This window comes from Hyperolius riggenbachi, chromosome 5 (assembly GCF_040937935.1).
Source record: "Hyperolius riggenbachi isolate aHypRig1 chromosome 5, aHypRig1.pri, whole genome shotgun sequence".
Taxonomy (NCBI): Eukaryota; Metazoa; Chordata; class Amphibia; order Anura; family Hyperoliidae; genus Hyperolius; species Hyperolius riggenbachi.
In genome coordinates, this window is record NC_090650.1 from 65,040,943 (window position 1) to 65,053,385 (window position 12,443).

Genomic DNA, 12,443 nt, shown 5'->3' on the forward strand with positions numbered 1-12,443 from the left:
GGAGTCCACTACGTGACAGAACACTGCTGCAATGTTTAATAATACTTCCTCCCTTATCCCTAGGATAAGAGGGAAATGACAAGTGGTCACTTCTGCCTCGAGGCTTATGGGCTGTGATTTGAATGTTATCCACTTTATTGTGATTTGCAGATATTTAGCTACTATCTGACGCCAAACCCTCTCCCTCTACCCTCTCTCCCCTCCATCCCCCCTCCATCCCCATCCTCCCCCCCCTTCCCTACCTCACCCCCCCTCCCCCCCCCTTCTCAATCCTCTTTTCCCCCTCCCTCTCATCCTGGTGGTATTCTGCATTATTTTTGCATTGTTTTTGATAGTTGGAAAAAGACCGGTTTAATACTAGTGTTCGCCTCCCCTAGCCTACATATATTACAAATGATTAATAATTGACTGCCTGCATTGAGAGGAGCCAATGAGAGCTAGCTGACAACTTTTTGGTTGATATAGTCTTTGTTAAAAATAGTCTACGACTAATAGGTTGTTTATCTGCTCTTTCTGAGGCTATTTTATCTTTACCTCCAAGCTCTCACTGCCTCCTTCCAAAGTCTCGCGCTTGCTGGTTGGGTTAAATCCCCCAACTGGGGCTGACTCGGCGGCTGACCCACTCCTCTCACGGGTGGGAGGGTGGGTTCCTGGTGAGCGGTCCCAACTATATCCCGAACGCACTTTGTGAGGGGCCTCCTGTAACTAGAGATCCCTCAGGGATTATTGTTCACCACTTCCTGACTCCGCGACGCCCTTCTGGGTTCTCGCCTGGCGAATTCCTTGCAGGGTTTCGTAACTTAGAGTCAGCATCATATACCAGATAAGGGGGGTGTTCTCCTCATGGCACGTTCTGTTTGGGCCACTATTACCTTTTGCTTGTACAAGCTAGCCCCTCTGAAATTTGCAATATTCTTATTGGTTCTCCCCAGTTTTGCCCTAAACATGGGACCCCTGCGTGTCACAACATACAATTTGAAAGGGCTAAATAACCCCAACAAAAGACACTCTCTTCTACGAGAGTTATACAAACTAAATTCTGATGTTGGCATATTACAAGAGACCCATTTTAAACGAGGCCAAGTACCGCCCTTAAGAGATAAATATTACACGCAGGTCTTCCATGCAACGGCACTAACTGGCAAGACCAAAGGGGTGTCAATCATCCTGCATAAAAAACTGAACTTCAGCTTAATGGACCAGCTCCAAGACGAAAATGGAAGATTTCTTTTTATTAAGGGTAAAATCTATCAAGAAATATATACAATAGCGTCAGTATACTCACCTAATACCAAACAGACACGCTTCTGGAGTTCTATCATCTATAAGTTAAGAGGATTTTGTGAAGGCACATTGCTTATTGGAAGTGACATAAATGTCCCGCTTGAACCGGCTGTGGACACCTCTAACGGGAAATCATCCGTACCATACCACTCCATAGCTCAAATAAAAAAGTCCCTCATCTCCCTCCAACTACTAGATGCCTGGCGTTTAGCAAATCCCTCAGGAAGGGACTATACCTATTTTTCCCCACTACATAAGAAGTACTCACGAATAGACACTATTTTCCTGATGCAGAGAGATTTACATCGATTAATCTCAGCAGATGTGGGTATTCTCTCGATATCTGATCATGCACCAGTTACTATTGCTCTTCTTGATCCACAACCTACACATAAACAATGGATCTGGAGGCTAAACCCATCTTTGTTGACATACGAGGGAAACAAAGATAAAGTGGAGCGGACATTCAGAGAATACTTTCATCTAAATGATACCGATGACATGAAACCTATGACACTCTGGGAGGCCCACAAGCCGGTTATTAGAGGACTGTTTGTCCAGTTGGGGGCCCAAAAGAAGAGAGAGCTGGAAGCCATGCTAGATCTACAAATCCAGAGAATACGGACCCTAGAACTCCAACACAAAAAATCCCCAGTGGATTCTTTGGCTGAGGAACTAAAACAGGCCAGACAGACATTATTAGTAACTCTAAATAGCAAGGCAGAAAGGGCCTTTTTATATAGAAAAAAATTATTCTACGAAGAGGGCAACAAACCAGGCAAACTACTGGCCTGTACCTTAAGACAAAGAAAAATGGCTCTCCAGGTAAATGCAATCAAAAAAAGTGACGGCACCACAACTCAACACATAAAAGATATCGCAGAGAGATTCAGACAGTTCTATAGCAAGCTCTATAATATCAACCCAGACCCTACACTCCAGGGGTCCTCCAAGGAAGCCATACAGGCTTTCTTACAAACCAATTCCCTCCCGAAGCTGAGTGACCAGGCCTTGGAGGAGATGGAGGGTAGCATAAGCAATGATGAACTCACTCTGGCGCTGAAGCAATCAGCAACAGGTAAAAGTCCAGGCCCTGATGGACTAACCATTCAATATTATAAAAAGTTCCGAGATATGCTGTCCCCCTATTTCCGGAAGGCCTTTAACTCAGTCTCGAAAGACGACAAACACTCCTTAGACCTCTTAGAAGCACACATAATAGTGATTCACAAGGAGGGTAAAGATCCTCAAGACTGCTCTGGATACAGGCCGATCTCTCTTTTAAACAACGACCTGAAATTGTTTGCAAAAATTCTTGCGAATCGTCTCATTATACATATCCCACACCTGATTACAAAAGACCAAACTGGATTTGTCCCTGGACGTGAAGCCAGGGAAAACACCATTAAGACATTAGATATCCAATGGTGGCTTTCTCGGCATTCGGTGGGCGGACTCCTCCTCTCCACTGATGCCGAGAAGGCCTTTGACCGGGGTCTCATGGGACTACATAGTGGCCCTTCTAGACGTTATCGGGCTGGGCCAGAGTATGAAAGGGTGGATCTCCCTCCTTTATTCAGATCCTAATGCTAGGGTAAAAGTAAACTGTACCCTTTCTGAACGTTTTACACTCCACAATGGTACGAGACAGGGGTGCCCTTTCTCCCCACTCATCTTCATACTTTCCTTGGAACCCTTTTTAAACGCCATACGGAAGAACCCAAATATCCATGGTGTACGTATTGGAACCAAGGAATATAAAGTAGCAGCCTTTGCGGATGACATGATTTTCTATGTAACACAACCCCTGATCTCGATTCCCAACCTTCTAAGGGAGTTTAAAATCTTTGGAGAACTCTCCAATCTAAAGATTAATTTTCAAAAATCCATTGCGATGAATATCTCTCTCCAGGAGAAAACTGTAGAGATCTGCAAGAGCAGTTTCCCCTTCACTTGGATCTCAACATCCTTTAGATATTTGGGAATCCAGATCACAAGACACCTTAAAGACCTCTTTAAATGTAATTACCATCCCTTAGCAACACAACTTCACTCGTGTGTGGATGAGTGGGGAGAGAGACCACTATCGTGGTTCGGCCGTATAGCCAGTTTAAAGATGACAGCTTTGCCACGCATACTTTATATCTTCCAGACAGTGCCTATCTCTCTGCCTAGGACATGGCTTAAAGATATGCAGAAATCACTAGTGAAATTTGTCTGGGCGGGTAAACCCCCCAGATTACACCATCACAAACTCACATACCCCAAACCCAAAGGCGGACTAGGCCTTCCAGATTTGACATGCTACTACCACGCCTCTCTCCTCTCTAGAGTAGTAGATTGGCACTGCAACACTGACTCAAAAGACTGGGTTACTTTGGAGAACGAAAGCTTTGAGATCCCTCTCAAATGGCTTCCTTGGACTAAAACTTCTGACATATCCAAACCGTTACTATCACATTTAATTGACCACCCCTTACTAGCTCCAATTTTCTAAAAATGTCACTCAATATTCTCCACTTCAAATCTTTCCTCCATCCCAAGCCCATTATCTTCGATCAGAATGAATAGAACATTCCCCCCAGGTGAACAACCGAAATTCTTAAAAAACTGCTCCCCATTCCCAGATTTGCTGGTAAAGGACCTACTAACAGAGACATCTCCCCCATCAATGAAACCTCTTGCTACTCTCAATGCTGACTTCGATCAGCCAATTCCCTTTTGGGCCTTCCTGCAAATTCGCAGCTACATAACCTCTCTCACCTCAAAGGACATGTACACAAGAGCCCTTACACCCTTAGAACTCATGTGCAGGCAAGCTAATCCTCAGAGACACTTACTGTCTAAACTATACCTAGATTTAATATTAGGGAAGGCTTCACCCCCTTTTCTCTTCTTAGAGAAATGGGAAACCATTCTAAGTAGAACGATTGATGGAGAGGACTGGACGAAAGTATGCAACCTAGTCCATAAAAGCTCTATGAATGTCACAATGCAAGAATGCAACTTTAAACTTTTAGCTTGTTGGTACCGCACTCCGGTTCTCCTCAACAAAATCTACAACTCTCAATCAGCCTTATGCTGGAGATGCACCACTCATCCTGGAGACATTCTCCATATATGGTGGTCCTGCCCTCTTATAACCACCTATTGGAAATCTATACAAAAGTGGATCAAAACCATTGCAGAATTTGACATACCTTGGGCCCCGGAAGCCTTTCTTTTTCACCTTATGCCCGGCACAGGCAAAGGATACAAAGGATCCCTGCCCTGCCACCTTCTTAACGCAGCAAAAGCCTGCATACCAGTCTTGTGGAGATCAACTAACCCCCCTTCAGTAAAGATGTGGCTAGAAAGGGTCCAAAGCATAGTAAACATAGAAGAATTAATCTCTTTAACCACTTGAGGACCCACCCTTTACCCCCCCTTAAGGACCAGCGCTGGTTTGATTGATCTGTGCTGGGTGGGCTCTGCAGCCCCCAGCACAGATCAGGGTGCAGGCAGGGAGATCAGATTGCCCCCCTTTTTTCCCCCCTATGGGGATGATGTGCTGGGGGGGTCTGATCTCTCCTGCCTGCTGTGGGTGGCGGGGGGGGGCACCTCAAAGCCCCCCTCCGCGGCGACATTCGCCCCCCTCCCTCTCCTACCTGCTCCCCCGGGAGATCTGGGCTGCACAGGACGCTATCCGTCCTGTGCAGCCAGTGACAGGACGTCCCCTGTCACATGGCGGCGATCCCCGGCCGCTGATTGGCCGGGGATCGCCGATCTGCCTTACGGCGCTGCTGCACAGCAGCGCCGTACAAATGTAAACAAAGCGGATTATTTCCGCTTGTGTTTACATCTAGCCTGCGAGCCGCCATCGGCGGCCCGCAGGCTATTCACGGAGCCCCCTGCCGTGATTTGACAGGAAGCAGCCGCTCGTACGAGTACTGCGTCGCTGGTCCTGCAGCTGCCACTTTGCCGACGCACGTTATGAGTGTGCGGTCGGCAAGTGGTTAAAGCAGGAAAAATCAGACAAATTCACTAGAACCTGGGTGCTATGGTATGACTTTACAGACAAAGAGATTTATAAGAACATTATGAGAAATGGATGAAACAAAATAGTCCTAATCTTTCTGGTGACTCTGGCTCCCTCTTCCCTATCCGCCCCCTCAAGATTTGTGGAGAAACACCCAACTGGACAATATTATATTATTTATTCAATTAAAACAACAGGAGGCCCCTACCGTGCCATGGGGAGACATGACCCATAAATACCTGTCGCTATTAATATAAACACACCTACCCCCCCCTTGTTAATCTGACCAATTGTTAGAGTAACCCAAGCAGCAACACGTCCCATTGATGCTGATCTGAAGTAGTAGTACAGTGGAAGAAACAACAGAGGATGCTAGAGAATGAGGACTCATTTTCTTCGCATTAGGATGATACGACTTTGACGCTTCCCCAAACATGCCAACCTTCCTTCTGCTGTTGAACTCTGTAATATGTGATAAGATGTACCTGCTTACAATGATGTTCCTTCTGTATAACTCCAGATTATGATTGGAGTGTTGCATTTAACCTGATGCAGTTGTATCTATACTCTATTTTGCTGTCTCAATAAAAGATTGTTAAAAAAAAAGAGTGCCACAGACAGTGTGCAAGGGGAGTTCTCTCACATTCAAGGGTAATACACCAGGTCCAGCCTCCGCTATATGACCCTCTCTTATTTCATAGTGCATGAATTTACAATGTAGACTTTGCTTTTTTTAAAATGTTTCTTTTGTTAGTATTTTTCTTTTTTGTCTTGACGTCTATGACCTTGCCAAGAAAAAGTCTCAAATTAATATGGTCAATGCGTGGTGCCCCTGGGCAGTGATCAACAAAGTCAACAAGTTCCCCTTAAGTCATTCTTTCTCTGATAAAGAGATTTTGATAAATGAAATGTACAATATTTGCAACCTGTGCCTACAAGCAAGAAGCACAGACCCAATATGAATTGAAAAAGAATGAAAGTCTTTCATCAACTACTGCAAAGAAAAACAATGCTTTAGGTTCACAGTTTATTAACATCATCATGAAAAAACAATGCTGTAATTATCAACCAACATAAAAAAAAGAACAATGTAAAAATAACTGAAAAGGTTTTTTTTTACATTTTCCTAAAGGTCCCATCATTTAAATAATCTGCTTGCTACTTCATATATTGGAACTACAGCTAAAATGTGTTTTATTGTTTTGAACAAAGCTGAGGAGCGTTAGCAGGGTTTTTAGCACCCAGGGACAAAGATGGGTGTGACCATGCACATTTGGGCAAGGTCATGGGTGGAGCGAAATGTACAAAAAAACTTAGAGCCAGTCAAATTTAATATTTTACTGATAAGGCTTAAAAACCTCTCCTGTGAGAAAAATGTAAGACATTTTAATTGAATAAGTGTGTCTAAAATAAAAAATAAATAAAAACTAAATGTTTCCTTAATTGATTACATGAAAATAGCTGTTACATTGTGGGCAACCATTGTATAGTGTGTATTTTATTGAGAACGGTGGATGGTTAGTTGTACATTCCACCCTAGTCTTTACTTGTGTTTTTCTTTTTCAGATTAATGAAGTGGATTTCATTATATTATGCACTGAGCTTGTCTAACAAGTACTAATAGGTAAATCACTAAGTAAAGCCCCCTTAACCGTTAACGACCGCCTAACGCCGATAGGCGTTGGCGGGTCATTAGTGGTATAGCATAGAAACTTTCCATGCCAGTTCACGGAGGGTGTCCCCGTGAACAGTGTGCGAGCCGCCGATCGCGGCTCGCACACATAATGTAAACATGCGGGGAAGAAATCCCCGCTGTTTATGTCATACGGCGCTGCTGCGCAGCAGTGCCGTAAGGCAGATTTGCATACCCCGGCCTCTGATTGGCCGGGGATCGCCGGCATATGATAGGCTGAAGCCTATCCTACAATGCGCAGGATGGATATCCGTCCTGCGCAGCCCATGATGGAAGAGGGAGGGAGAGAGAGGGAGGGAGCGCAGAAAATGCTGCGGAGGGGGATTTGAAGAGCCCCCCTGCAAAGCGCAGCAAGCCGGCGGCAATCAGACCCCACCAGCAGAACATCCCCCTAGTGGGGAAAAAAGGGGGGATGTCTGATCGCCCTGGCTAAATCCTGATCGGTGCTGCGGGCTGGAGAGCCCACGCAGCACCGATCTCAGGAAAAACCCCTGGTCCTTAAGTGGTTAAAATTCCCAGGGCTATCCTTGTCCTTTTTAAATCCTTAACCTGAACAAGAAGGCAATGATAAGAGGCAATCATATGAAGGCAGTCTTAATGCACATTTTTCCATAAAGTGATGAAAAAAATATAAGCCATACTTATAGAACCGCCCTCCAGACATATTTTTCTAAACCCTTTGTTTTGTCACACCGGCCCAGTTTCCACATGTTGCTGCACTTTCCATGGTGCCCATGCCAAGCTGAACTAAGTGGGGTAGTGAATCAGGATTGGATTCAGACACAGAGTACTGTATGTAAGAAATACAATTTGTTCCCGTGTATTATTTGTGTAGACTGTAATGCTCTATTTTCCCCCTTGGCATGCTTGTTCAGAGCAGTAATGATATGCTAACAATTCTGCTAAAGGGCCTTGCCGTTTTATCTCATTTATAATTGTCAAATCATCCTAAAATCCCTACAGCATTTCCAGGGAAGAAAACGCTAATTCATGTAACAAGCTACAGCAGACCCGGTTAGAAAAGCTTATTGTAAAAGAAAAAGAGAAAGAAGAAAAAACCTTTCCTGAAAAAAAGGACAACTATGCTCATCTATGGCCAGAAGAGCACTTTTTTCCTGCTAAAGATGCACCCTTTATGTTTTTTATTTGTAAGGCATAGTTATAGCCATGGGGATTGCTAGTAGAACCAATTGGGAATAAGGAAGTGCCAATACTAGATGTATAAGAAAAAGAAGAACATAAAAACAAAATATAGTAAATGCATAATTAAAAATGATGGACATGTGAGCTACAAAGGCACAGGAAATTTGGTCAGAATTGATGGCAATATGAATGCACTAAGTTATCAAAAATATTCATAAGCTTTTAAGCTGAGTTTGGGATATTCCAACCAGACAATGATCCAAAACACAAGGCCAAGTCGACCTATCATTGGCTACAGCAACATAGAGTGAAGGTTCCGGAATAGCCACTTCAGTCTTCTGACCTCAAAATCATTGAGCCGCTCCAGGGAGACTTCAAACGTGCAGTTTATGTAAGACAGCCCAAAAAAGTATGGGAACTGGAGGCTTTTTGCCAGGAAGAATAGGCAGCTTTACCATCTGAAAAGATAAAGAGCCCCATCCACAGCTACCACAAAAGACGTCAAGCTGTCATTTGTGTCAGAGGGGGCAATGCATGAGATTAAGAACTGGGGTATGTAAACTTGTGATCAGGGTCATTTGGGTAGTCTGTTTAGCAGCAACTATGGTTTAAAAAGAGTAAACATGTTTGTTTGGCAATACATTGATTCAGCCAACCACTAACCATGAGTGAAAAAGCTTTTGTGTTATCATTCATATTCTCTGAAAAATGGTTAAGAAATCAGTAAGCCTGTTACTCTCTGATTATATTTGAGTAGATATGAGCAAGAGATGTTGACACTAGAGAATGCTCTAAAAACAACAAGGAACCCTGGGGTCCCACTGAACCCTGGTTAAGAAAGCCTCCTATAAATGTATTATTATGAACTTACAGGCTCCCTATGCTGACTGATAACTATCATTTGTCACTGTCCATTGGCCTGAGGAAGTGGGCTTAGATCTACGAAACGCGTTGCCTGTGCTAAATAAAAATCTTTTATATGATATAAAGTTTTCGTTATTGAGGTAAGAAACCTTGTTACCCTTTTCGTTTTTAAACTGTTTTTAGAAGATTTTATATAACCCAGGGCGCCTCTTCCCCCCTTTGTGCATTGTACACCCTTGTACATACTCTGTCCGAGGGAATTGACAGTGGACACCTGTCTCCGTTTTTTCCAAGAGAGCGACCTCCTTCGCGTCCTTATAGGACCTCCCTGAGTGGAGTCGGATTTATGGTCTCCACCTGCTTCCTGTGGTTGGTTGCCCCCTGCAACCCTCCTTTGTGAATAGTATTTTTCTTCTTACCACTTCTTACCGCATCTCTAACATACTACACTATTGGACTCCCGCCTTTTTGTCTCCTGCTTTTCTATAGGGTGCCCTGACACCCCCACCACAGTATTATAGATGAAGAGACTTTCAGAAAATATTTAGTACAATCTAAACTCTAAAGGTGGCCATGCACTTTGAAGGTTATTTACCCGTTAGCATCGTTAAATAACATATTTGTTAATATATAACATTAATAGTTACCTGTTCCGGACCTTGGAGCGGTTTCTCCTCTTCATCCACACGTGTTACTGCACTCCTAGCATCTTCTCCTGACTTCCAATCATGTTATTACATTTGATCAGGGCTCAGAAGATAGTATCAGCGGTGCAGCGCCACCCGGTGGTGGAACAGTGCACCGCTTACACTGTTTTCTGAGCCCCGATCACATGCAATAACATGTGATCGAAAGTCAGAAGAGGATGCCAAGAGTGCAGTGCCATGGATGGATGAAGGGAGGAAGTTTTACTTTATGTGGCTGCTATAAGGTTAATTAGTTAGGTGTTTGATGCAATAAAAACACAAAAATTAATGAGGAACTGCTAAAAAAAAACTGAAACAGTTTGATCAAAATATTAATTGAAAGCTGAATAGGAAATGTTGCTCTTATTATTATGTCATAAATTCCAGATGTCAGCCCCTCTGGAACTTACAACATTGTGATGTTATTGTTCACATGAAGTAAATTGATTGCCTGTAATGCGTTGGCATATTTCCAGACTATGGTAATAAATTGTGTGATGGCTGTTTTTCAACTTGCTGTGATTTTAAATTCCCTGGAGTATATCTAGTACCGTATAGATTGATTTCCTTGCAAGGCAGTGCAACAGTTGTGTCACATGTCAATATTACTACGTTTAAAAGACTGTACATTCATTATCTATATCCATACCCTGGGGTGCTTTGTTGCCAAGTGTCTGGAATCTGGTGTTGTATCACAGATATAACTGTGTGAGGAAGTGTCATTGTCACTTTAGTGCTTTTGCAAATGTAGCCTACAGGACACTGTACACCCATTCTTTATAAGCATAACACCATTTTTTTGTTTTTCCTTTTATGCAGCACATGTAGCCCCAGAAGTGTGTAATGTATGCCCTTGTGCAATGTCTGGTTATTTCAATCAATAAAGATGTAATTGTTGCTGTTGTTAAGTACACATTCTTAAAAATGTGATCATTGCTCATCTGTACTGTTTTTCTACTTTTTTGCATATTTTTGATACTACAGGTATGGCTGCAAAAGAGTTTTGCTCTGTGATGTGCAGGGCTCCACCAGTTCAGTTTTTTTAATTGTTTTTTTTTACTTCAATTGTGCCTCTTAATTGTGCAATCACACTTGTAGTTTCATTATTTTAACTTGTAACATTTCCTATGTCTAGATAGTATGTCAATCAGAAACAAATAAATAAATAAAACATATTTTAACCTCTTCACCTCAAAGGGGTTTTCCTCTTAAAAAAAACAAAGCAATTTTCAACCGTCAGCACTCCTTCCGTTCATTCACTTATAACTTTATTACTACTTATCACAACAAAACAATCTATATCTTGTTTTTTTCGCCACTGATTAGGCGTTCTTTGGGGGGTACTTTTTGCAAAAAATTATTTTATTCTAAATCAGTTTTAATGTGAATAATAAGAAAAAATTGAAAAAAATCATTATTTCTCCGTTTTTGGCCATTACAGGGAGTGCAGAATTATTAGGCAGATGAGTATTTTGACCACACCATCCTCTTTATGCATGTTGTCTTACTCCAAGCTGTATAGGCTCGAAAGCCTACTACCAATTAAGCATATAAGGTATATAAGCATATAAGCATATAAGGTAATGTGCATCTCTGTAATGAGAAGGGGTGTGGTCTAATGACATCAACACCCCATATCAGGTGTGCATAATTATTAGGCAACTTCCTTTCCTTGACAGGCTCAGAAAATTAAAAAATAGTGAGATATCTAGCAGAGGGATGCAGCACTCTTAAAATTGCAAAGCTTCTGAAGCGTGATCATCAAACAATCAAGCGTTTCATTCAAAATAGTCAACAGGGTCGCAAGAAGCGTGTGGAAAAACCAAGGCGCAAAATAACTGCCCATGAACTGAGAAAAGTCAAGGGTGCAGCTTGCCAAGATGCCACTTGCCACCAGTTTGGCCATATTTCAGAGCTGCAACATCACTGGAGTGCCCAAAAGCACAAGGTGTGCAATACTCAGAGACATGGCCAAGGTAAGAAAGGCTGAAAGACGACCACCACTGAACAAGACACACAAGCTGAAACGTCAATACTGGGCCAAGAAATATCTCAAGACTGATTTTTCTAAGGTTTTATGGACTGATGAAATGAGAGTGAGTCTTGATGGGCCAGATGGATGGGCCCGTGGCTGGATTGGTAAAGGGCAGAGAGCTCCAGTCCGACTCAGACGCCAGCAAGGTGGAGGTGGAGTACTGGTTTGGGCTGGTATCATCAAAGATGAGCTTGTGGGGCCTTTTCGGGTTGAGGATGGAGTCAAGCTCAACTCCCAGTCCTACTGCCAGTTTCTGGAAGACACCTTCTTCAAGCAGTGGTACAGGAAGAAGTGTGCATCCTTCAAGAAAAACATGATTTTTAATGCAGGACAATGCTCCATCACACGCGTCCAAGTACTCTACAGTGTGGCTGGCAAGAAAGGGTATAAAAGAAGAAAAACTAATGACATGGCCTCCTTGTTCACCAGATCTGAACCCCATTGAGAACCTGTGGTCCATCATAAAATGTGAGATTTACAAGGAGGGAAAACAGTACACCTCTCTGAACAGTGTCTGGGAGGCTGTGGTTGCTGCTGCACGCAATGTTGATGGTGAACAGATCAAAACACTGACAGAATCCATGGATGGCAGGCTTTTGAGTGTCCTTGCAAAGAAAGGTTGCTATATTGGTCACTGATTTGTTTTTGTTTTGTTTTTGAATGACAGAAATGTATATTTGTGAATGTTGAGATGTTATATTGGTTTCACTAGTAAAAATA